Source organism: Protopterus annectens, chromosome 7.part0, assembly GCF_019279795.1.
Source record: "Protopterus annectens isolate FY-2018-M chromosome 7.part0, PAN1.0, whole genome shotgun sequence".
NCBI classification, from domain to species: domain Eukaryota; kingdom Metazoa; phylum Chordata; order Ceratodontiformes; family Protopteridae; genus Protopterus; species Protopterus annectens.
Genome location: NC_056739.1, coordinates 1391818046 through 1391845684, shown reverse-complemented (window position 1 = coordinate 1391845684; position 27639 = coordinate 1391818046). Strand labels below are relative to the sequence as shown.

The window sequence follows — 27639 nt, the reverse complement described above, 5'->3', positions numbered from 1 at the left end:
CATATTAACCTGCATGCATTTACACAAATCATATCCACCCCTACCAGGATAGGTAAACCCAACCAAAAAGAAAGTATACTTGACTGGGTACTCATAAACAGTCACCCCCAACTGTACACCTCTGGTACCCTCCTTTAATGGCCTAAGCGATCACCTTCTCACATATGTAATTAAGCACAAAACCATTAATTCCCAACAACCCTTACTCAGAAAGGTTAAAAACAATAAAAACTTTGACCCTGCCAAATTCCAACAAGAACTAAACTCATGTAATTGGTCTATTCTAAAACACCTCCCCTTAGAGGTAGCAGTAGCATACTTTAACAACAAATTCCTTGAGATCCTTGATTTGCATGTACCTGTTCGTTCAAAGAGAACCAAGGCAAAAACTGCACTATGGCTTTCTATAGAGTCTAAACTCAAAATTACCCTTAGAAACAAAGCATGGGCTTTATGGCGTTCTTCTAAAGACCCTCAAGATCACATTAAATACAGGCAATCCAGGAACGAAACCAAAAATCAATTTTGAAGACAAAAACAATACTACTGTAATTTACAGACAGTAAATCAAAATAACCCTCAGAAGTTTTGGGCAGGTTTAAATAATCTACTACATCCTGGACAAACTTCAACCCCAATCCCTGCTACTACTATTGATAAAACCCCTGAAGATGTTTCTGATAGTTTTAACCAATTCTGTACTGAGACAATTCAAGCCCTAGCTAGCCAACTACCTCCTAGCTCCCCTGGTCCTAAAAGTAGCACCCCTAGAAACCTACTTGAGTTCAGCTTCCAACCAGTCGCCACTTCACTTATCTGTACCTTGATCAAAACATTAAAACCCACTTCACTTTCTGCTGTTCAACTCCCTGCCGAGTACCTACAAAAATCAGCTGATGCTATTGCTTACCCCGTCTCAATACTAATCAGTCGAACCATAGTAGAAGCTAAAATTCCCACCATCTGGAAAATATCCTATGTAATCCCACTTCACAAAGGAATTCTCCAATTATAGGCCAATAGCTATACTCCCTCCACTTGCAAAGATTATGGAAAAATGTATTCATAGACAACTCATGCACCACCTAATCCAAAATCGCCTTATGGCAGACACTCAGCATGGCTTCCATCCTCATCACAGCACTACTTCAGCCCTCCTAGCCTTTACTAACACCATAAACCATAATCACAACAATAATTATATATCCTCAGCCCTCTGTTTGGATCTTTCCAAGGCATTCGATATGGTTGATCACCAACTTTTAATCCACACCCTGCAAACATTCTGTCTAGATACTGGAGCCCTCCAATGGTTTCAATCCTACCTGAATGGTCGACAGCAGGCTGTCCTATGGCAGAACAAACTCTCTAACCTTCTACCTAACACCCTTGGAGTACCACAAGGCTCTATACTAGGGCCCTTGTTGTTCTCCATCTTCATTAACGACCTTTATACTGTCATCCCAAAAGTCAGCTGTATCCAATATGCTGATGACTCTACTCTGATTTGCTCAGCCACATCTCCAGTAGAGTTATGATCAGCTACCCAGACCACCTTTAATACAATAGAAAACTGGCTTTCTGAACATCTTCTGATCCTAAATCCCCAAAAAACTAAAATGCTGTTATTTTCACCAACACGTAGGTCTACCGCTTTCACCTTTACCATAAAATCGAATGATGGCACAATAATCTCCCCTGACCCATCTACAAAACTATTAGGTGTCATCATAGACAATAATCTAAAATTTGACTTACATGTTAACCAAACTATCAAAACCATCAATAAAAAACTAGGGTCACTTTACAGAATAAAAGCCTTCTTAACCCCTCCAGCTAAAATTGCCATAGCTCGCTCTCACCTTCTTTCAACCCTTCTGTATGCATCCCCTCTACTCTCGAATTTAAACAAGACTGTCCTTAACAGAATCTCAATTTGCTACAACCACATTGCCAGGTTTGCCAATGGGCTGCCTTTTAGGACACATCATTGCATCAATCTAAATCAGCTTGGGTGGCTTGAACTACCCAGCCTAATCCAGTATAACCAACTGATTATGGCCTATAAAATCCTCTATAATCTGGACAATACTCCTGCACTTAAAAATATTATCACCCCCTATAACAATCCTAGACCGCTTTGATCCTCTAACAAACTACTAATTCAGACTAGCAAAATTAATAACACAGCCGGTGATTCTCTCTTTGCAAACTCTGTAAGTAGATCCTGGAACTCTCTTCCAGCTGATATTACCTTACTTTCCACCTTAGGTCAATTTAAAACTAGACTCAAACAACATTTGTCACTTAACTGGCTATGTCAATGTATCAAGCCTGGCTAACTCTCTCTAGAATGTGTACAAATCTGTTAACCAGTTTACCGTGTAATTTAATTTAATCCTGACTTGTGCTCAGGATTAACTGTAACCTGTGGAACTTGTTTAACTTGCTTACTTATGTAATCTCTGTAAATAGTCTGTTTGTAATATGTAATGCTGGTATTATGTAATGCTGTATCTGCTTACCCTTGGAGCATTTCTCCCCGGGCCTCCGCTGAAAATGGACATGCATCCAGTCGGACTATCCCGGTCAACAAATGTAAAATAAAATAAAAATAAATAAATAAACTCACCAGGAGTGAGCAGGATGGCAAGACCCTTTCTGCTGTAAATACCCACTTCTCCACCCCTCAGAGAACCTTTTCTTGGAACCAGAGAGGTGATAAGATATGATTCAGGAAATCTCAATGGTTCAATTAGGACATTCCAGCAGACGAGCCCTACCGAGGCAGAGGGACTAGAAATTTCAGTTGGCATCACCTTCGGGCAGAGGTGGACCACAGAGTCAGGGATTTCGCCGACCATTTTCGAAGAAGCCCTTCCAGCACTCCTGAAGGGTTGCTCAACTGCTGCAGTCTGGAGGCAGTGGTGGTGAGGCATTTATCCTTGCACCCTCAAACGTGGTGGGCCGTCACTGTAGATACCTGAGTGCTGAGGATAATCACTAGAGGCCACACAATTCCCTTTGTTTCCCTTTCTTTAAAGAAAAGGATTCCCACAGTGCCACACAATCAGATCAAATCCACAGCAGCAGAAGTCTTAAAGCTGTTGGAAAAAGAGTAATTCAGCACGTTCCACAGCCCAGTTAGAATCTGGCGTCTATTCTATGTTCTTTTAATTCCAAAAAAAAACAGGCAACCTGAGGCCAACTTTGGACCTCTGTCATCTCCATCTGTTTATACAACAGATGAAGTGCCAGATGGTCATGACTTAGTCCATTCTACCTCTTCTGAGGAAGGACAACTGAATGTGATGTTTAGATCTCCGGGATGCCTACTACCATATCAAGACAGTGAGGGAATTAATGAGATTACTTTACTTTGTTTATGGCTAGGAGACAGTCACTTCCAATTCAGGGCACTGCTCTTTGGTCTCTGCCACTGAGGTCAACCATGCTGCAATCTTTTTACTTCGTAAACATCAAGTGCAGCATTTAGTCTGCCCTAATTCCCCTGAAGGAAAAATCACCAAGGGACGCTATAGTTCACATTTGGCCCCCCGGGTCTCCTATATGCCTTTCTTCCCTCTCCTCTAATGACGAAATTTTATTCAGAAAGCAAGGAGGTACAAGGCCAAGGTAATCCTCAATGCTGCCTTTTGGCATTGACAGCCTCTCCTGGAGCCAGAGACAATGAAGCTAACCTCACAGTTCTTCCAGTTTTAATGGTGGCCAGAGATGCCAAGCTTTCAACTCAGGTGGTTCATTTTTTGTCAGCCTCACAAAGATAGAGTACCAGGAAAGTTTACCTCAGCAATGGTAGTATTTTTCAATCTGGGCAGCTTCTAAAGGGATACAGCCTTTCTTGGCTCCTCTTCCTTATATTCTAGAGTTCTTGACAGATCTTTTCCAAAAAGGCTGTAGCCTTTCAACAGTCTTATTACAATTGGCAACTATTTCCAGTTTCCATATTGGAAACAGTCAGACGAATGTAGCTTCACTAAAGATTTCAAAGGCCTTTTTGAATAGAACCTTCTTATTGAGACCTCCTATAAGAGATTTAATCCCCCATGGGACATAACTATTGTAATTCAAGCATTAACAAAAAACCCCTTCAAACCCACAGCAACAACAAATTTAAAGTATCTTTCTTGGAAGACCTTCTTCTTCTGTTGTCCATCATAGTGAAGAGGCACTCAGAGTTGCATGCTCTTTCTTGTGAACCCCCTTAATTGACTTTTCATAAGGCATAGGGTTTCTTTAAGAACAAATCCCACACTCATTCCAAAAGTGACATTCAAAATGAATGCAATCAAGCCAATTATTTATCAGTATTCTTTAAAGTTTTCTAACAGAGGAGAGTATACTCCACATTTATTAGATTTTCACAGATTTTATTTTCACAAGACTAAAGATTATAAGAGATCTGATCCAACTGTTTGTAGCTTTCTCAAGAGCAAAATTAAGCCAGAGTGTTTTTAATGTCACATTGTCAAAGTGGCTTTCAGATTGTCTATCCTTTGTCTATGAAAAATTGGGTCTTTAACCAAGAAACCAAAAGCTCATTCAACAAGGCCTGGTACTGTTTTGACTCTTTAGTCATAGAGTTCCTATCAACAGAATCTGTACTGCAGTAACTACTTCCATGGGCCACACATTCATATTCCATTACAGGCTAAGATGTACAGTCAAGATCCTGTAGTCCTCAGGCACCACCATTCTCTGGATTCTTTGATATCTCCTATGGATTTTTTGTAGCTAGGGAATCTGTTTCAAATGTCGGACAAAAAAAAAAAGGCAACATCAGTTACAAATGTTATGTACTCCCCATAATGATAGATCTGTGTTGTATTTTAATCCAGTCTAACATCCATCCCTCCTTCCCCTTTCCGAAATTCTCATCTGATACTCCTCTTTAATTGAATGGACCTAACAAAGAACCTCTTCATTTTACAGCCTTAGTTGGTTGCAGTCTTTCAAGTTACTGCTTAGACAACATCTAAGCAACACCTTACTAACTGTACTAACACAGGCAAAACTCTCTTCCTTATTATCTCTTTAACATGTTTCATTGCCACTACAATACCTACATATTTTTCTTTGGCATATCTCTACTTGCTATCATATTTCCACTCGGAGATTGCACCACAGTGGGGGAAAGGATCAGTACTCAAATCCCCACTGTGTTGCGATCCCGCACAGTTAATATGTAGGCAAAAAGAAACTGTGTTCTGTTTCTTTTTACTGTTTTCAACTTAAAAGAGTTGAGCATTTGTCCTCAGTCTTGTAAGTTTTAAGCATCTGGGAATGTTCTTTGTGTTTCACTGTTGCAATTATTACATTTGGGTAATCTGCTGGCAGGTTGCCCTCAGTCGGCCTGAATTCCAAAGTCTTGGGTCCTGCGTCGGTTGCTGTCTTCTCTTCCATGACGTCAGGTCGTCAGGACTATAAAACATGCGTCCGACTCCATTTTCTTTAGTTTTTCTTGCTGTGCTGTGCCCAAAGCAGAAGCATTTCGCAAGTGCCAGTCGGCCGACTACTGAAATATTCGAGTTTGAGTTTCAGAACCGAAGTCTTCACTAAAGCTAAGTACCCCATTGGGGAAACTTTTTTCTTGCTTTTTACCAATGTCAGAAAAAGTTAATAATTGTATTACTTGTGGGAAGCAAATACCTCATAAGGATTTCCATTTATACTGTATTCCTTGCCTAGGCCCTGACCACAACATACCTGGCTGTTGGTTTTGTGCTAGATTTAACCAACGCACTATTAAGAGTCTGTATATTTTTACATAAAAGTATTTTGGAAACAGATTTAACTACCCAGAAATGTCGTTGGATAGCAATCCAACTACCGGAGTACATAAAAACGCAAAGAAAAGGACAGAGAAAGGCAGTCGAGATCCAAAACCGACAACAAAGCTTCTCTTAAGCCAGTCGCTGGTTCGCTGGTACTCGGGGAGGCGCTTTTGCAGCCGTTGATATCCGCTACCTTCGAGTCGCAGGCCTCTACCGACACCCATGTGGAATCCGGCATGCCGCAAGATACTCAAGCTATTGGACCGATGGATATATCTCCCTCGGATGGGTCCGGAGCCGCTGACCAGGCACTGGCTTCCGAGGGTGTATTCAGACCTCAACATTTGTATATCAAACCGACGACAGCTGCAAAACCAAAGACAAAAGCAAGTTCTAAAACTAAAAAAATGGCGCATGAACCACAAGCACAGGCCTCTATGCCTAAAAAACAAATGATCAAAATGGCTGAAGACCTTATTACCTTGATCAGGGGTACCCATCCCCCTCCAGATAAGAGGCCTAGGCAAGACACTGATTATGAATATTCAGATCAGGTTTCTATCTCTTCTGATTCCTCTTCTGATCAGGAATTATCTATACCTCCCAATGAGGATTCTGATGCTGAGAAGTCTATTTCATCTGCATCTCTTCCTGAGGATTATTCATTTGGAGAAACCTTGCATACTTTGAGGGAGCATTTTCACTGGGAGAGTCAAGATTTCTCAGAATCAAAAAAGAGGCTCAGGGATTTCCTTCTTCCTCAGCACAAGCCTTTAGCCATTCCCCTTGTTTTAGACATTGTGGATGATGTGTTTTCGGAGTCAAGCTTGACTCCTTACCTCCGGCTCCCAGTCAGCCTGACAGATATTACAGGGTCCCTGACTCGCATACATTTTTATTTAGAAACCCTGCTGCTGATCCTGAAACTATTTCACAGGGTCCAAAGGGAGTTAAGGCCTCAACAGCAAAAAATCCTACCTCCTCTGTCAGAGATTCAAGGGCACTAGACAGATGGGGAAAAAAGGTTTATACATCTGCAACCTTGGCAATCAGGGCCTTAAACTGTCAATTTCATATGCTTAAGTACCAACAACATGTTGTGGGATTGCTGAAACAGAAAATTGTGTTGATTTCAGAATGTGCAGAAAATAGAGTTGCAGGAATTATTGCATGCAGCTGAACAAGTTGGAAAGCATACTTTGCAATGTGGTTTTGATTCCTTAGAGGCCTCCTGCAGGGCCGCAGTTACTGGATCTGTGATTAGGAGGCATGCCTGGTTAAAGGAACAAAATTTGCCTGATCATGTTAAAGCGAAATTGCTAGATGCACCTTTACAGCATGATTCTCTATTTGGTATTGAGGCAGTAGAGGTTTTAAAGAAAATGGAAGACAAAGCTAAGTCTATGCAAACTGTTAAATACTATAAGTGCAGCCACCAAGATTCAATAGCCACTGGCCTACAAAAACATTGGTCCTTTCCTGTGTCAGACAGATCTCAAAGGGGAAAATCCAGGTGCCCTAAAGGTTCCAGATACCAGGCCCAAGATTCATACAGGTCAAAGCAATGGGCCACCTCCACCTCCAAATCTGGAGGAGATAAAGCGCAAACCTACAGAAAGCAATCCCGATGACTTCCCTCTGCCTATACCAAGCACTTATCTTTTGGCAGCACCCATAGGGGGAAAATTAGCACTTTTTGCTCAAAATTGGCAGTTAATAACCCAGGACAAGTGGGTACTAAACATTGTATCACATGGATACAGATTCCATTTCCACACTTTGCCAATGGAAAATGGTTGGCCAGATCTGCCAAAAAATCAATGGGCAGAAGCACAGAAACAGCTTGCGTCCCTCATGGCTATGGGGGCCATTCTAACAGTACCAGAACAGGAAAAAGGACAAGGTTTTTACTCAAGACTGTTCTTGGTACCCAGAAAGGACAATGCCTGGTGGCCAATACTGGATTTATCGATTTTGAACACATACCTGGACATTCCAAAATTCAGAATGCTGACTTTGCAGCAGCTTCTGCCCATGCTGGGTAAGAATGCTTGGCTGGTGACTTTAGACCTAAAAGAGGCATATCTGCATGTCCCATTAAGATGATCGTGCAGAAGATACCTCAGATTCAAGGCTGGCTTAATGCAGTACCAATTCTCTGCACTGCCCTTTGGCTTATCTACTGCGCCCAGGGTTTTTACAATGTGCCTGGCACCAGTAATTGCTTTTTGCAGACAAAGAAGTATACAAATATATCCTTACTTGGATGACTGTCTCATTCAAGCAGAGAACAAGGACGCTCTACTTCGACACCTGGAGTTTGTGAAAAGGCTTCTAACATGCTTAGGGTACACAATAAATGAAAAGAAATCACAACTGGTACCCTCTCAAAAGATAACATTCCTGGGTGCAAGCTTGGATACAGCTGCCCAGATGGCTTACCTCACGCCAGGCAAACAAAGGCAACTGAATGCTTACTTCAAACTGATGGCAACAAAAACCCAGTCTTCTGCAAGGCAAATTCTGCAGGCTCTGGGCTTCATGGCATCCTGCATCCTACTAATTCCATATGCAAAACTGCATATGAGGAAACTTCAATGGTACCTAAAAAGTTTGTGGAGTCAACATTCACATAGTCTGGAAAGATTCTTCTCATTCCCTGCCTGCAACAGGAGTTTCTGTGGTGGGCAAAGGCATGTCACCAAAACACAGGACTGCCCTTCACTCTATTCCTGCCAGCCAAACCTTAACAACAGACTCATCAGATTATGCCTGGGGGGCCCACATGGCAGGAAGATGCATTCAGGGCTTATGGACACCAAAACAAATGCATCTGCATATCAACCAGAAAGAGATGCTAGCTGTTCAAAATGCCCCATCAGCCTTCAAGGACTTACTTCATCCAGGACAACTACTGATAAAGATGGAAAACGCCACAGTCATGTGGTGTATAAACAAGCAAGGAGGCATACACTCATACCCCCTTTGCAGATTAGCCATGGCACTGTGGGTCAAGCTCAATTCCTGCCAGGAAAACAAAACACTCTGGCAGATGATTTAAGCTGAAACCTTATGGATCCTCACGAGTGGAAACTAAATCCACAAGTCTTCAGCATGATAACAGAGAAATGGGGTAGCCCAGACATAGATCTATTTGTCTCTCCTCAAAATTATTAATTTAAAAGATTCTGCACAAGGACTTATCACAGACAAGCATGGAAAGTGGACGCCCTATCCTTCAGCTGGAAAAACCTATCAGTTTATGCCTTTCCTCCTCTGCCTCTTCTACCCAAGGTCCTCCTAAAAGTCAGACAAGAGAAGCCAAAGATGATATTAATTGCCCCGGACTGGCCCTGCCAATACTGGTATCCAATCCTAAGGAACTTGGCTCAATACCCAGCTTGGACCTTGCCTCAAAGACCATAACTACTGTCCCAGCAAAACAATCAGATCCTGCACAATCAACTACAGACTCTGAAACTAGTAGCATGGCTAATCATGTAGTCATACAAACAACACCTCTCAGTAAAGCTGTGATGGATGTCATTTTGGAAGTCAGAAGGCCTACTACTAGAAAATCTTATGCTGATAAATGGAAAAGATTCTGTGCTTGGAATCGAGCACAAGGAACTGATGCAGCAGAACCAAATATTCCTCAGATATTACAATACTTAACTGAGATGCTTGACAAAGGCCTGTCTTTCTCATCAATCAAAATCCATGCATCTGCCATTACGGCTCATTACAATACAGAGCCACCAGTCTTTTCTCATCCTTTACTAACGCAGTATCTTAGAGGAGCCAAAAATTTAAGGCCTCCTAGAAGATCGCCATTACCTGCATGGGACCTCATTTATGTGTTGGAAAAACTCACCCTGCCTCCATTTGAGCCAGCTGCTACCGCTGATCTAAAGTTCTTATCATAGAAAACAGCTCTGCTACTAGCAATTACTTCAGCAAGAAGAGTTTCAGAGCTACAGGCCCTGATGGCTGTAGAGCCTTTTATCATATTTTACTCAGACAGGGTGTCTCTGAGGACAAATCCTACTTTTATGCCTAAGGTGGTTTCCAGTGTGGCTCTTAACCAAACAATTCATCTGCCAACTTTTTTTCCAAATCCGCAGAACAAGGGGGAGAGAATTCTGCATTCCTTGGACGTACACAGACAGATTCTACTTGAGCAGGACTCAAGCTCAAAGAAAAACTGAGCAATTACTAGTGTCATATGCTGCAGGATCAGAAGGAAAGGCTATTTCAAAGCAGACAAGCCACTGCATCAATTTCTGCTACTTACACCATGGTAAACCTGTGCCCAAGGGCATTAGGTCTCATTCCACCAGAGCTGCTGCTACTTCAGCAGCCTTTCTCAGAGGAGTACCAACCAAAGACATTCCAGAGGCTGCTACCTGGAGTTCTGTTCACATCTTTACAAAGCATTACCATTTGCCTCTCTACTCTAAGTCCAAGGCAGGCTTTGCCACTGCAGTGCTGCAGGGCCTTATAGCCGCACCTAATGCTGTTTAGTTCCAGCCCCCCAACCATAGCTTTGGGATTCTAACCAAATGTAATGACTGCAACAGTGAAACACGAAGAACATGGTACAGTTGTGTACACTTACCGTAAATGTAGATGTTCGAGTGTATTCATTGTTGCAGTCCAGGTTACCCTCCCGCCATCCCCCTGTCATTCTGAAGTTTATCTTTCCTTCTCTACCTTCTACAACCTATGTGGTGTATTTGCTTGTAAATGGAGGTAAAGTTTATATTGATGCATGTGTATATATATATATATATATATATATATATATATATATATATATATATCTATGTATATATATTTATATAAAATTGCTACCTTTTTGGGGGCACCTGACATCGGGGGCAAGAAAAACTAAAGTAAATGGCATCGGATGCATGTTTTATACCACTAACGACCTGACGTCATGGAAGCGAAGACGGCAACCGACGCAGGACCCAAGACTTTGGAATTCAGGCCGACTGAGGGCAACCTGCCAGCAGATTACCCAAATGCAATGACTGCAACAGTGAATACACTAACATCTACATTTATGGTAAGTGTACACAACTGTACTTTTTGAACTTTTCAGGTGGAACCTAATAAGTATGTCTTCTGTACATTTGGCACCTAAAGATTAGTAGGATTAGATTATCCAAAATGTGAGCTAACGTGTCTCCTGGCTGGCTGGAGTATACAAGGGACCCTTTTTTCTGTGTTTGTGGGTCTACTATAATGAGTAGCACATGATGCTTTCCCTGGATATTTCCATGAAGGAGAGCCATTGCTGTCTGGGCTGTAGGGAGCTATCAACAGCATTTTTGGTCTTATCTGCCTCAGTTTTTGGATTGTTTTGTGGAGCAAGGGATCAGAGGAAAAGCATACAGGAACAAACCTGTCCAGTTGCTGGAGAAGGTGTCTGTTGCCCAAGTGTCTCTGCATGGTGCTAAGTAAAATTTCTTCAGTTGCCTGTCTGGTTACATGAACAGGTCTTTTTGAGGAATACCCCACCTGTGTACCAGTTTAAGGAAGGCCTCCCTGAGTAACATCCATTTGTGTAGATCTGTCTTTGTGGCAAATCAGCTAAGCAGATCAATCTTCTACTGAGCGTATATAGACTATCTTGAGTGGCATCCTTTGCTGTAAGACTAGATCTCAATTTGTTACAGCTAATCTGTAAAGAGTAATAGAGTTTGGCCTGTCCATGTTGTTACTACATCAGTTTCTTTTACACTGTTTCTTCTGCACAGCATTCCCCAAACCTTGCACTTTGAGGTCCTTTGTGAAAGCCCAACAGGCCAGGGCTGGAGCATTTCTTAAGGTCTGTTTGGGTGGACTGTAATGAAAGGAGGACCCCCCCTACATTCAAGCTGCTCTGCTTCCCCCATCACTATGCGGTAATGCATGGTAGAATGGGTATAATTTCTTCCAGTGGCAGCTGGACCCAAGGTACCACTTGAGCTTCTTATGTAATCTAGCTTGTGGAACCATCAAGCAGGTCACGTATCCTAGAGCCCTGATGCACTCTGACTACGACTTTCTACTGCTCTGTAGCTGTAAAACGTAATCTGAAATAGTTTACTTCATTTGGTCTTCAACCTGTGGGAATACGGATCTGTATCATATCCGAGCCGGCAAATATTACTAGCATCAGCTCTGAGCTCCAGACTCCTCCTCTTACCCATAATACACCTCCACTGCCTTCCATCCACAGATCCCGTTTGCCGCGATTTGTTATACAGCATGTCTTCTTAGCTCCAGCTAGCAGTGGGTTATATCTGTACTGTAAGCTAAAAAATTCTGTTTCCTTCAGCCGATCCAGGTTAGTTTAGGTACCCATTCACCCCTCCCATCACTTTGGCGTCGAGTGTAGGTTTGTTTAGAAAGATAGAGTAGTTTGTGTGTGGTGCCCCTCCCCCCTTTAGTGTTGTTTATAAACTAGTGTGGTGAGTGGGTGTATGTCTGTTAAAGAAAGTTTTTGCTTGTCCTTTTTTAAGGCTTTCTTTCTTTGTCATAGGATGGCTGAAAAGCTTGTCTTCAAGCGTTGCACAGAGTGTCCATAAGCTCTCCCCAGCGGATGGCGACACTCTGTGTGTGTTGTGCTTAGGTGTGGCCCACCATAGTGTGGATTGCTCCATTTGTGCAGTGCTCAACCCCTGAGATTTAAAAGATAGGATGGTCAAATTGGCCCTCAAAGGTCTTCCTGCTACTGATCATCCTTCCTCATCTTTGGCTTCAGTCACAGCAGCTGCTGTGACTGCCTCTCCCACTTCTCTTCCTCTGGCCTCCCCTCCCTCCCAGGCTGGGACTAAAACTCCTGCAACTAAGCCTGTGGTAGCAGAGTAGAGGAGAGGTAGAGAACAGGAGAGAGAGTCGAAGATGAAGGAAAAGAGGAAGAGGTCCCCGGACCTTGCTTCTCCGGGCAAGTCAGCACGGATCCGTGACTCCCCTTGGCTCTGTTCTCCGAGGTTCTCCCTGGAGCCGGCGAAGACGCATTCAGTCTGTCGGGCCTCGATTCCCCGACCAGCTAGGTCAGAGTCCGTGGCCTTGTCACCATCAACCCACTCCTTATCGGATATGGATCTGAATAAGATGATGAGGCGCTTTATCCGTACACAGACCCAGATGGGGGTCTTGCCAGCCCCCCTCCCTCTGGAGGTGGGAGCTCGCTTCCTTTTTTTCATCCCATTTCTCCTTCCCCGATCCGACCTTTGGCTTCGGAGTACTCTGATCTGAGATTGGCCTTGGTCAGGGGGTCAGCACCGATGGTACTTGTTTCCCTCGACACCGACAGTTGCCTGAAGTGTCTCGTATCCGACCAGTTCGGATCCGAGCCACTCTGAGCTGGAGCTTGGATGTCGGATCCAAGGGAGTGGAACCTTTTCCAATGGCTCTGACGTTGTTGGGCCAGGTCTCCTCCCTCGGAGCTCCGTCCACTTTGGGACCTGCACCAATTCTCTCATCAGACCCAGGGAGACCGGCCTCCTTATTAGCTTCCCAGGAGGTCCGCTCTCTTTTGGCATTCGATGTGGTAGAAAGGGTCCTCTCCATCGGATCGAGACCACTGACTGCCCCCTCGGACTCCGCCCAGACCCCCTTCGGCTCTGTCTACCGTCCCCATTGTCTTACCAGAGGGACAGCCCATGCTCTAATAGCCCCAGACGGTTCCCCCTGAGGAACAGACAGCTTGCAAGCGCACTCCTGAAAGCCCCTCTGGAGATGTGCCTCACAAGCATACATTCAAGAAGAGGCACTTGGACTACAAACCCCCTCGAGTCCCTAAATGAGGACACAGATTTAAATGAGGGGGAGGGCTCCCCAACATCACCTCCTGAGGGTGTCTCCTTTGGAGACATCATGGAGATCCTGCACCAGCGGGGAGGTTGGTCTGCCCCCAAGCCCACTTCTGATGAGTCTGTGTTCCTGGAGGCTTTCGGCATGGGCCAGTCTACTTCCTGGATGTCTCCTCCCGCAGATCCTTTAGTGGATTTGGTCACCTCGCGGGCGTGGAAGGAACCAGACACTGTGGAGCCTATCCCTATGCTACCCGATAAAATTTTAAGTCCCCCCTTTGACAGGCCATCCTGGAATAAGGGCTCCCCTGTGGACGCCATGGTGGTAGCAGCAGCCACTAAGATGGGACTATCTCAGGAAAGTTCCTCGGTCCACCCTCCTGACTGGGAGTCACAGATGATGGACCGCCTAGGGAAGCAGGTGTATGCTTCAGCTACCTTTTCGATCAGGGCACTGAATTACTTGGCCCATGTCACTAGACTCCAACGCGACCTACTAATGAGCTGGAGGAGTCTCCACCCAAGTCCATGTCACAGGAGGACAAGACTTCGTTCTCCGTGAAAATAGCCACTCTAAAAGCAGTATGAAAAATGTCCATGCGACACCTCTCCCATGCTACGGAAGGAGCGGCTAGGTCCAGCATGTCCATGAGGCGTAATGCCTGGCTCAGGTTGCGTCACTTATCCGAACCCTTTAAGGTGTCTTTTGCCAGTGCCCCTTATGACGCTCGACACTTTTCGGTAAGACCATCAGGGAGACACTAGTCCAGAGTGAGAAGGATGGGAAGACTCTGTCTACCATCGGAATCCGCTTCTCTAATCCTCAAAGGTCTTTTTCCCGGAACCAGAGAGGGCAAAAGAAGATGTGGTTCTGGAAATCTCAGTATTCCTGGGACACTCAGAGCTCTTCTTCTCCTTGAGGCAGAGGGGGACAAAATGGATGCTGGCCCAGAGGCAGAGGGGGTCTGCTAAACTATGGGTCTCTAGAACTGTTCTCAGACAGACCTGGGCAGCAAACCTGAGGTGTTGCCCGGCTGCTCTACTCTGGAGGCAATCGGGGGATGATTGTCCTTGCATCTAGCGGCATGGGAGTCCATAACAACAGACCGCTGGGTGCCTCAAATCCATATCCAGGGGATATTCTATCCCCTTCGTGGGTCACCCCATATCTGCCAGACACCTCCCGGACATTCCACCCACGCAAAGGGAGGCAGCAGCACAAGAAATTTCCAAGCTGCTAGGAAAACGAGCCATCAAAACCGTTCTACTCCAGGTTCTTTTTGGTGCCAAAGAAAACGGGGGACTTAAGGCCCATTTTAGACCTCTCTACCCTGAACCTGTCAGTTGCCAAAGAGAAGTTCCAGATGGTCATACTACAGTCCATCATGCCGTACTTGCAAGAGAGCGACTGGATGTGCTCGTTAGACCTCCAGGATGCTTACTATCACATAAAGATGCACAGAAGCTCCAGGAGGTTCCTCCGCTTCTGACTAGGGGCCAGTCATTATCAGTTTCGAGCCCTACCCTTTGGTCTTACCATGGCCCCCAGGGTGTTTACCAAAGTGATGGCAGTTGTAGCGGCTCGCCTGAGGCTTCAGGGGATTCGGGTCTATCTGTACCTGGACAGTTTGCTCCTCACTCTTCCACCAGATGTCTACTTTCCCAAACCAGGGATTACTTTCTGGCACTTGCCCTGAGTTTGGGTATCACAATCGACACATCCAAATCTCTCCTAGATCCTGTACAGGTAATAGATTACATTGGTTCCAGGATAGACTCACTTCAGTATTCCTGACTTCGGAGAGAGTTCAAAACCTCAGGATGCATGTCTGCCTGATCTACCGTTCTCACCTCCCGATGGCAGAATCAGTGTTGAGGGCCCAAGGCTTGATGGCGGTGACCATAACTCTTCTCCCGTGTGCTTGGCTACACATGCGGATTCTTTGGTGGACTCTAGCGGTTCAGTGGTCCCTGTTGGAACTATCATTAACTCATCTTATCCACCTAAGTCGAGTGTGTTGGTCGTCCCTCATATGGTGGATGAGCTCTCCGGACATTTTGAAGGACGATGCTTTGTTCCAGCCCTGGCCCAAACTACAGTGACCACGGATGCCTTCCAACATGGGTGGGGGGGCATTGTTCAGACAGTTCAGTCCAAGGCCTGTGGTCCCCCATAGAGACCAGCTTGCATATCAATGTCCTAGAGATGAGGACTGTCCTAGCGTTGCAGGCCGTTCATGCCTCTCTTCCTCTGGGGGCGATTGCCATTCAGTCAGACAACATGTCAGTAGTCTGGTATATCAACAAACAGGGAGGGACCAGATCTTATCCCTTTTGTCACAAGGCCATGAGAGTGTGGGAATGGGCAATCTCCACCGGTCATTTTCTTATCGCAAGGCACATTCTGAGACGGCCCAACATTCTAGCGGACAGGCTAAGTCGGACCATTCTGATGCCTTATGTGAGGTCTCTGAATCTGTCAGTAGCAGAACAGATCTTCAGCAAGTGGGGTCAATCTTGCTGTGATCTCTACGCATCTCCTTCCAACGTGAAGTGCAGCAAGTTTTTTGCTCTGAACCCCCCGCCGGGGGAGTCCCCCAGAGATGCTCTAGTTCATGCTTGGCCTCACGGTCTTCTGTATGCTTACCCGTCAGTACCTCTCATTCCGAGGTTTCTGCAGAAAGCTTGTCGACTGGGGAGCAAGGTGATCCTCATTGCCCCATTCTAGCCTCACCAGGAATGGTTTCCCTTACTTTGGTTTTACCTTCTGGCTCCACATTGGATCCTAGATTCCATTCAGGATTTGATTTCACACCCATGTGGGATGCCTCATCCGAGTCTGGACAGCCTGAGGCTCATGACTTGGCTGCTCCAGTTCCTGTAATTGCTAGGACTCCCGGACTATTTTCCTCAGTTTGATCTATTTTGGTAGCTGCTCATAAGTCTTCAACCAGAAAGGTTTATCGTAGCAAGTGTAAACATTTTTCTTTCTGGGCCTCTCAGAGGAGTTAGACCCTTTCACGGCTCCTATCTCCGCTATTCTTGATTTTCTAGCTGATATTTAACAGCATGGAGCTAGTTCTTCTACTGTTAAAGTTCAGTTGGCTGTCATTTCCCATTTTCATTTGGGTAAGAATTCTGCATCCTTAGCATCTTCCAGACTGTGTAAAGCCTTTATCAAAGGCACCTTTTTGCTACGCCCCCCGGTCAAAGATCCTGTTCCCCCTTGGGACCTTACTATGGTCGCTCCACTTTTCGAGCCTGCCGCAACTGCAGATCTAAAATTTCTATCGTGGAAAACAGCTTTTCTGGTAGTTATTACCTCTGCTAGAAGGGTTTCAGAATTACAGGCCTTGTCCATCAAACTTCCGTACATGATTTTTCATAAAGACAGAGTTTCCCTTCGAACCAGTCCAGCCTTTCTTCCTAAGGTGGCATCTCCAATCAGTATCAATCTATAAATTTGCCTGTGTTCTTTCCCAATTTTACGAACAAGATGGAATACAAGCTACATATGTTGGATGTTCATAGACAGTTATGATTCTGTTTACACAGGACAAAAACATTTTCGTAAATCTGATCAATTGTTTGTTTCCTTCTATAGACCCTAGACCCTTTTTGGGGAAACCTATTTCCAAGGTCACTATAGCTAGATGGATTTTGTCATGCATCCTGCAGGTCTATAAGGACAAAAGGATGTCTCCTCCAGGTCAGGTAAAAGCTCATTCCACTAGGTCCATGGCTACGTCTGCGGCTTTCTGGTCTAGAGTGTCTTTGGATGACATTTGCTCTGCAGCTACTTGGTCCTCATCTCATACATTTATTTCTCATTACAAACTGGATTTGACTTCAAGAAGGAGAGCATCCTTTGGCTCCGTGGTGCTCCAGAATATCCTTCCATGAGGGCCTCCCAGGAGTTTAGTAGCTGGGGACTCTGTCCCACAGGTTGAAGACCAAATGAAGTAAACTACTTCAGATAAAGAAATTATGTACTCGCATAACGTTCCATCTGAGTTGTTGTACTTCATTTGTCTTCAATAAACAAAAGTCAAGCACCTTGAATCCAAACAGGTGGCAAACAGGCTTTAATGACAAAGTCCACAATAGTACAAATAAATACACGATAAATCCACAACAGCACAAGGAATAATAACGTTCACAGTATCAGTCTCGTTTTCGTCATCAACTTCATCAGATAACCAGCTATCAGTCATCATTCCTTTTATAGGTCAATTGTAAACATATAAGCCAATTGAATAAAATGTCTTGTTAAGTAAAGCAATTAATATCCTGTTGAGTTCAGTGACATAGAAGTGCAATGCAATGCTAAAATACGTACACTAACACACATAGAAAATAACAATAATAAAATATGTAAAAGTGTCCCTGTCTAAATAAAATATCACTGTGTCAATATAAAATTTAAATATTGTATAAATATATATAAAACTATAAATGTATATAAAATATATATATGTAAGTATAACTGTCAGTCTTACAGTTCCCTCTAGTGGCAGTATTACACATAAAAGAAAATCACATTTCAAATACACCATGAATAGCTTTGGAGCATATTTGTAATTGTTTAGAGTTGTAAAGTTGAGATCAATTTTTAAAGCTTAGCTGATCTTAATTTAAGGACTGGAACTAATGAAATCATATCATTAAGTCCGGGAGCCCTAGTAGCTTCTAATACCAATTGCCAGTATAGTTCCCTATATTATACTAGGGTTTCCCACATACCACTCATTGGATCAGTTTCTACTACTTCCAAGATAAAAAACTGAAATTTAGCTTATATTACATGTCGTGGTATGCCTGTATAATGCATTAATTTCACATCTTGTCCTAATGTCGTACAAGTGTTGATATATCCTTTGTTTTAATTTTCTTTCACTCTTGCCAACATAAAAAGATCCACATTCTTTACACACAGACAAATAAAAATAATGCCTTTACTATTACAATTGGCGTGTGTATTTAAAATTAATTTCCTATTCCTAACTTTCAGGTAAAAAAATTCACCTGTCACTAGGTAGGAGCAGTATTTACAACTTCCACATTTATATAAACCCCTTTTCTTGCTTGTAACATTTTCTAAACAAAGTCTATTTGAACCCCTTTCCAATAAGTTCTTAATAGTACTTCATTTACGGTAAATATATTTAAGGTCATTGTCAAAAATATATCTTAGGTCTGAAAGTCTAGCAAAGTGTTTCCATTCCTTATCTATTTTACTCCTTACTAGTCCAGACTGTCCATCATATGTTGTTATAAAATCTGAACTATAATTTTCTTGTATATTTTCGTCAGGGGTATTTTCATAAACACTTAATGATTTGCCTATAATTGGAGCAAATCTACCAGTTCTTCCTTCAACAACTTCTTTCAGGATCTGGTCAAACAATTCACCGGGTAATCTCTATTTAAAAACAATTTCCTCAATGTTTCACATTCACTATCAAAAATCTCATTGTCTGAGGTCATCCTACTTAAACGTACTAGTTGCCCCTTCACTACTCCTCTCTTCTGGTAGTGTGGGTGCGAACTCTTGCAATGTAAGTAGGAGTTTGAAAACGTCTCCTTTCTATAAATCTTGGATGTGAAACCATTTGTCTCTTTTTTTAATGTTCACGTCCAAGTAATTTAATTCTTGGTTGTCAAAATTGTGTGTGAAACGTAAGAAACTGGTTGTACCATTAATATATTCCACAAAGGAATCAAAAGTAGTTTTTTGTCCCTTCCAAAGAAAACATAAATCGTCCAGAAATCTACCATAAAATACCCTGGAGCTTTTATATATAGAGTTTAAAACATATTTGTTTTCCCAGTGAGCCATAATGATGTTAGCATAAGCCAGAGCACAATGTACCCCCATCGCCACTCCTCTGACCTGTTTGAAGTATTCACCTTCAAAAAAAATGAAATTATTCTTTAGAATAATTTCCATCAAAACTAACAAAGTTCTAAGTTCATGATGTGTTATCACTTGATATCCCACTAACATTTCCTCAAACCATTCCAAGCCAACATCATGTGGAATACTAGTAAATAAATCTATTGCGTCTAAAGTTCCAAATGCTACCCCTTCAGAAAACAAAGTGTAATTTAGTTTCCTCAAAAGGTCCCAGGAATCCTTCAGAATATTATCATTTTCTTGAACAAGACCTTTTATTTTTGAGTCAACATATTTTGCAATGGGTGCTGTAACAGAACCTTCGGCTGACACAATCGCTCTCAAAGGGGGGTCATTAACGTCCTTGTGCACTTTTGGAATGCCAAAAATGGAGGGTACTTTTGGTTTCTCCACATGTAAATATTTAAATGTATCCAAATCTATTAACCCTTCCATTAATAAGTCATTCAAAAGTATTTGTATCTTTTTGTATGCTATGTTAATCTCATTTATAGATGTTCTTGTGTACTTATCAGAATTAAGTATTTCCATAATTTTCCCTTCGTACATAATGTGATCCATAAATACAACCCCCCCACCTTTGTCTGGTTTCATAACCCTTAGGGTTCTGTCATTACTTATTTCAGTAAGCATTTCCTGTTCTGGCAAGGTTAAATTAGGTTTTACATAGTGTTGTCTCAAGGAGGTTCTTAGTGCATTCTCTACTGCTGTCTCAAAATTCTTTAACTGTGGGTGTAAAGGTGGATTAAAGGTGCTCCTACACACTAAACAATTCTGTTTCACATTGATCTTCTTGCCATTAAAAAACAATTCTAAGTTCTTCTTCCTCAAGAATAATTTAAAATCCACTAATAACTTAAATATATTAGTTTTCTGTACAGGTATAAAACCAAATCCTTTAGAAAATAACTAAAAAGTAGTGATATTGAAAGGGGTACTAGAATAATTAAAAATTTTAAAATCTTTATAGGTCCATCTAAAACCTTCATTTAAAATAGTCTCTACTGGTTCCAACCCAAATGGTTCCTCATTTGGGGTGGACGCTGGTTCCCCTTGTAGTTTTTTGAATAATAATCTACAGGTTGTTTGGACATTAACCTTTCAGACCTTCTTAGTGGGGGAAATTCAGAAGTGTCTGTGTTATTTTCATCATAAAATATATCATCATCTGTCCTAATGTTAAAATTTTCTCTATCTTGAAAGTCACTAATTCTCCTTCCCCTATATTTAGGTTTGGGATAGTGTGTCTTTGTTTTGTATTCTTTTAAGTCCCTTTCTATCTTACTTGCTTTCCTATGTTGCACTTCTACACATTTAGCTTCCACATTCTTACGTAACTTAAAATATTTAGCCTTCTCGTCTTCCACTGTAAATAACAAATCACTAGTAATGCTGTTGCTTATACGCTCACTGTTGTATAATTTTTCCATTTCAAACTCGTTATTTTTAATTATTGCTTTCATTATATCAAAGCCACATTTATCGAAAGCAGTTATTAAATCTTGATAAAATTCACTGTCTTCAAAAACATTGTTAGGATATTTACTGACTCTTAACCCTTTTGGTACAATGTTTAATAACAAACTGTTTAAGGTATGCGTTGTCTAAATCTAACATCTTGTATTTGTAAAGGAAAAGATCCAAATCATTAAGTTTATTACTATAATATAAGTCCCGTTGTTAACAGGAAAAGGAAGCTTGTTTTTAAAGTCAAATTTGACATTGAGAATGTCCGTAAGCTGTCTTTTAGTACCTGGTAACTGAGTATTAGTGTCCATTCTTCGTTGCGACCCATTACTGTCTCTATCAGTTCTTTCGTCTTCAAGAGAACCCCTCTCCTTGTTGTTAAAAGTAATACATGGAAAGCCATCAATACTTCCGTTAATAACAGGATTTAATCATTGCATTGCACTTCTATGTCACTGAACTCAACAGGATATTAATTGCTTTACTTAACAAGACATTTTATTCAATTGGCTTAAATGTTTACAATTGACCTATAAAAGGAATGATGACTGATATGCTGGTTATCTGATGAAGTTGATGACGAAAACGAGACTGATACTGTGAACGTTAATATTCCTTGTGCTGTTGTGGATTTATCGTGTATTTATTTGTACTATTGTGGACTTTGTCATTAAAGCCTGTTTGCCACCTGTTTGGATTTAAGGTGCTTGACTTTTGTTTATTGGTTTTACACTAGCACCGTCCGTCTTTTGTGTTTTTCATTTGTCTTCAACTTTTCCTCCCTCCTTCCCCCGGACCTTGGCACATGATCAGCCTATGGGCTGCAGTGTAGGTCACAAGTCAGGTTCTATGTATAAGTTCAGTGAACTCGATCTGGGGATGGAAGGCAGTGGAGCTGTATTATGGGTAAGGGGAGGAGTCTGGAGCATCGGAGCTGATGCTAGTAATATTTGCCGGCTTGGATCCGATACGGATCCGCATTTCCCACAGGTTGAAGACAAATGAAGTACAACTACTCAGATGGAACGTTATGGTGAGTACATAACTTCTTTTTTTACCACTTTATTCTGTGAAAGAAAGGTCTTCTGAAGACTAACAGTGAACCCAGAAAAATCAAAGTGGGGGAGTGGGGAGTGGTCGTGCTTGGATTTCTGGAAGTTAAGAAGCAACTCCAGACTTTAGACAAGGCTTATGATTTGAGACGGTGCCCTCTTAACCACCAACAGTGATGTTGCCTGGAAGAACCGACTAAGGTAAAATGCAAATGCACTGGGTTCTGCAAAAAAGCAATAACTGGAGTTGGGTCCTTCATAAATATCCAGACAGCAGTAGCCAAACCAAAGGTCATTGAAGTTAGCTGATAATGGAAACCCTCTGCTCTGAATCTGGGGAACCACCTGTGATCCTTGGGGATTGGAATATGAAGATGGGCATCCTTTGGATCCGAGGTAACCATCAGGGCTTGAGCAAACAGAAGGGCTAACAACGTTTGAAGAGTTAGCATCCTAACTTTTTGAGATTTACAGGTAAGCATTCAGCTCTTGAAATATCTAGAATGGATCTCCATACTCCTCCTTATCTGGAGACCAAGAATACTCCAAAATATAATCCTTTGTTTTGTTTCAGAGAAGTGACTGGCTGTGTTACTCCTTGTCTAGGAGTTGTAGGATTATGGATCAGATAAGATGTTTTTTGACCTTTTGGTATGAATGGTATTCCTGTTGTACATCTTTGCCCACTGATATTTGTATTCTGTTGCACTGATTTGGAGTATCTGTTTGCATTTGATTGTCTCAAACCATGAGGAACTGTGACACACTTCAGCAGTCTTGGCAGTGGGTTTGAACTGTGGTGGCGGTGTGAGGTTTTATGTAGTCATAACTGTTTCCTGTTGGGGAAAGTCCTTGACTTCCCCCTCTGCTTTCCATTGCTGTATTCCTGCCACTTTTTAAATTGATCCTTTTTAATCTTTTACTGGTTTATTCCTTTCTCTGCCTGTGATAGTAGGACCCTGATTTTGCTGAGTAGGTTCTTCCATACAGTGGCAAGGGGGAGGTTAAAAAGTTGTTTACAGGTCCTGCCTGACTGTACCCATTTCCTTCATTCTTTTAAAAACTTCATTGGTATGAGCACTAAACAGTAGCTCCTTATTAAGTGGGACATTAAGGAGCTACATTTTGACATCCTGTGGCAGGAGTTGAAACCTTAGTCAAGCATGTCTCTTGATCACAGACTCCATGGCTACTTGCCTTAGGTATCCACACTTGATTTGAGTGTTTTGCTATCAGTCTAGCTATGCAAGTTCCAAGAATTTTGTTTTAAAGTTAGCATTAGACACCTCCCTTGTTTTTTACTAGGTGGCCAAGGGGTGCTATCTGGAACTTATGTAGTGTTTGTCACACAGTTAACGACTGTCCAGAAGGCCAAAGTGGCACCCATACTAACTTTCTCAGATCTATCCAAAACCCTACTGTTTGTCATTCAAGAGTGTGTTGGGAACAAAAAACAGTTTGAAGTTACCTTCTGGATCCTTGGACACCACTGCTGGATCCAGCACAGGGTTCTTGCATGCATGCATATTTATGGGACTGTTGTATTTAGTCGAACCAGCTGGACTTCTAAGGAACAAGGACTTGACAGGTTGTTGATAAATTGCTTGAAAAGCATCCACTAGGCCTCCCACAGTAGGAGGCATAGCCACTGGTTTAGTGCCATCCAGACCAAACAAATCCAAGCATCTTTTTTGCACCTTGCATGCTTACTTCCCTTCCAATCTAAAGTAGTGCTTCATCCTAGGGAAGGTCTATTCTAATAAGATGATTTGTGCAGGTGTCAGAGGGGATGATCTTGTTTGTATCTGTATCATTGCCTGAGGTGGGGGAGACTTGCAAGAGAAATAGTCCAGTTCTTCTCACTTTCCTGTGAGCCCTCTACTTGAGCAGGAGGCCGTCTATCTCTTGACAGAGGAGACTCCAAACTTTGATGGTTTAGATGTTCAACAAATACAGTGCCTTACTGGCATATGGGTGGTAGTGCCCTGATGTTCATTGTGTTTCACTGTTGCAGTCATTACTCTTGGGTTGTCCGGCTGGCAGGCTACCCGCAGTAGGCCTGAATTCCAAAGTCTAGGTCCAGCGTCAGTTGCTGTCACCTCTTCCCTGATGTCAGTGCACCAGGAGTATAAAAGATGCAGCCGACGCCATTTTCTTCAGTCTTTCGTGCCGCGCGGTGCCCGAAGCAAAAGCAGTTCGCAGGTGCCGGTCGGCCAACTCCTGAGATTTTCAAATCCGAATTTCAGAACCGAAGTCTTCATTAAAGCTAAGTACCCCGTTGGGGAAACTTTTTTCTTGCTCCAGACCGATGTCAGAAAAAGTTAACAATTGTATTTCTTGTGGGAAGCAAATACCTCATAAGGATTTTCACTCTTACTGTATTCCTTGCCTAGGCCCTGATCACAGCATTGCTAGTTATCGGTTTTGCGCTAGATTTAACCAACGCACTAAGCGTCTGTTCGATTTCGCATTTCATTACTTTGGCCGAAGATTTAATTATACAATGCCGTCGGAACAGCCGACGACCGGAGTTACAAAAAAACGCAAGGACAAGGAAAAGGATAGGCATCCGAGGTCCAAAACTGACGATGAGGCCTCCGTTAGGCCAGTCGCCGGTTCTCAGTGAGGCGCTTTCGCAGCCCCTGGCGCCCGCTACCTCAGAGCCACAGGCTGCGTCCGACACCCACGTGGAGCTGACTGGGCCTGTGGATACTCAAGGTATTGGACACTTGGAAATCATTCCCTCAGATGGGTCCAGAGCCACTGAGCAGGCATCGGCTTCTGAGGGTGTCTTCAGACCTACACAGTTATATGTTAAACCAGCTTCAGCTTCAAAGACAAAGACTAAAGCAGCTCTAAAGATAAAGGAACAAGTACAGCATTCTCCTACTCAGACTTCCATGCCTAAAAAACAGATGCTTAAAATGGCCGAAGACCTAATTACTTTGATCAGGGGTTCCCATCCCCCTCCTGATAAGAGGCCTAGGCAAGAGACAGAATATGATTCTTCTAATCAGGTTTCTATTTCCTCTGATTCCTCTTCCGAACAGGATTATTTCATGCCTCCCTATGAGGACTCTGATGCTGAAGAATCCATTCCTTCAGCCTCTCCTCCTGAGGATTATTCTTTTGGGGAAACCCTGGATACCATGAGGGAGCATTTCCACTGGGAGAGCCAGGATTACTCTGAATCTAAGAAAAGGCTCAGAGACTTTCTGCTACTTCCTCAGCACAGGCCCCTTGCTGTTCCACCTGTTCTAGACGTTGTAGATGATGTATTTTCGGAGTCCGGCCTGTCTTCTGACTCTTTACTCCCTGCACCTGCTAAGCCAGACAGATACTACAGAGTCCCGGATTCTCATAAATTCCTATATAAAAACCCCGCTGCAGACCCAGAAACTATATCTCAGGGTCCCAAAGGGGTCAAAGCTTCCACTGCAAAAAATCCTGTCCCCTCTGATAGGGATTCTAGGGCACTGGACAGATGGGGGAAAAAAGTTTACACTTCTGCTACCTTGGCTGTAAGGGCTTTAAATTGTCATTTTCATATGCTTAAATATCAGCAATATTTAATGTCGCTGCTTAAACAGAAATTGTTGACAAATACTGAATGTTCAGAGAACAAGGAATTGCAGTATGTTAAGTTGTCAATCTCGCCTTCATTCTTGCTGGATGGGTTCGGAGCCGATCCTCGGCTCCGACTCGGCACTTGCTAAGCTCGAGAGCTAATTTTACCAGCTCGAGGCAACCCTATATCCCATGATGCAAGGCGGAGATTACCCAGATCTCGTTTGCCGCTTTGCTAATGAGGTGCCTTCTTTTACCAGCTCTAGGTAAGTGAACTTTTCAGAGACTTTCTGTCTACCCCCTTTAACTTTATACATATAAATATTATTTTTTGTTAATTACCGACTCAAATTAACCCTATTCCTGTCAGTGTTCCCTTCCTTTGAGTAAATATTCCCTTACCCCTAGTTAGGCCTTAGGCCTTCCCCTCCCTAAATTTTTCCTGTCAGGGATTTTTTGTGTGTGACTGTCTGTTATCCCTGTTTAACTTAATTTAATTTAATTAAATTTGTTGGACTGAGTGTTTTTTGTGTGTGAGTGTGTTTCCGGTGTTTCATCGACACAGTTATGTCGAAGGACACTAAGGTCTCAGGCTTCAAGAAGTGTGACTCGTGCTGTCAGAAGATGTCTCTGACAGACGGTCACACTTCTTGTGTTTATTGCCTGGGATCTTCGCACCTGCAGGACTCTTGTGCTATCTGTCATGCTTTCAGCCCAAGAGTCCTGCAGGAACGAAAAAATAAGCTCATATTAAGGGGCTTATTAAAACCCGAGAGCTCCCCGACTAAGTCGGTGCCGGGGAAGCCCTCGAAACCTGTTAAGCCTTCGGCTCAGGCTTCCAAGCCGTCGGCTTCAGGTTCTTCCTCACCGTGCTCGAGATTGGCTCCGGCCGGAGCCGATCTTTCTATACCAGTATCAGTATCGGGTCCATCCGGCGCTGATACTGTCAAGTCTAGACACTCGGTGTCGGCTGCGGCTGGAGCCGACGTATCTTCGGCTCCGATGGCTCCATTGATCTCAAAAAAGAGATCTCGATCCCCTTCTGTGGAATCTATTCATTCGGCTCTGAGATCACCCTTGCTGTCGGAGCGGAGCCATCGGAGCCGATCTTCTCGGTCATCCAGGCTATCTGATCACGACCTTGAGAGAGTGGTGAGTAGACTATTAAAGTCTCAGGCATTGGCCCAAATAATCCATAGCCCATCTCAACAGGCGGTAGCTATATCACATCCACCGAACATTCCTCCTTCGACTCTCTTACAGAACTCGGAGCCGGAGCTCCTCGGAACCAGTACCGTTGTGACTTCGGAGGTGATACCACCTCTTTCGGCTCCGTCGTCCTCGGCTCCGATTTCCTCCTTGAGACCTTCATTGGAGGGATCCAGGCGTCTAGTCTCTCTCGTCGGCTCCAAGGGGGTGAGTGGCATCGGACCCTTGTCTGACCCCGTTCTCCCTCTCGGAGCTTTGGCGTTGGTGAGCTCGGCCCCGACATCTGCCTCGGAGCCTTCCCTCTCGGTGAGGCCTGGGGTTCCTATCTCTTCGGAGCGAGAACTTTCTGGTCTCTCTGATGGGGGAGCCTTCGAGGTGATGAGGAGTGTACTAGCCCCTGGGCTTAGTCAACGGACAGTTCCATCAGCTCCTCCCACTACAGTGCCTGCTGACGTCTCTTCCCACTCTCTTGCTCCCGGACCCAGAGATCCAACGCCTCAGGTTTCCCCACTGGGAATATCTTCCTCTTCCGAGGCTTCTCCTGATCCGTCAGGAGAACCCCCCCCTGTAAGAGGACATGTAAGAGGAAACATTTAGACTCCCCTGAGTCTACTACATCAGATACTGACTTGGATGAGTCGGAGGGATCCCCAAGGTCCTCCTCTGAGGATGTCTCATTTTCAGACATCCTTGAAATCCTTAAACAGAGGGGGAACTGGCCCTCCCTTAATCCCTCCGAGGACGAGTCAGTATACCTGGAGGCGTTCGGATCTCGACCCTCCACCTCCTGGGTGTCGCCGCCTTTCGACCCTCTCATGGAAGTA

At 43.4% G+C, this 27639-nt stretch overlaps 1 protein-coding gene across 1 annotated transcript in view; it reads left to right on the top strand.

Annotated features, from left to right (window-relative positions):
• FOXP1 (forkhead box P1) overlaps positions 1-27639 on the top strand; it is a 5351121-nt gene that overhangs the window by 300010 nt on the left and 5023472 nt on the right. The gene's annotated exons all lie outside the window — the stretch shown is intronic.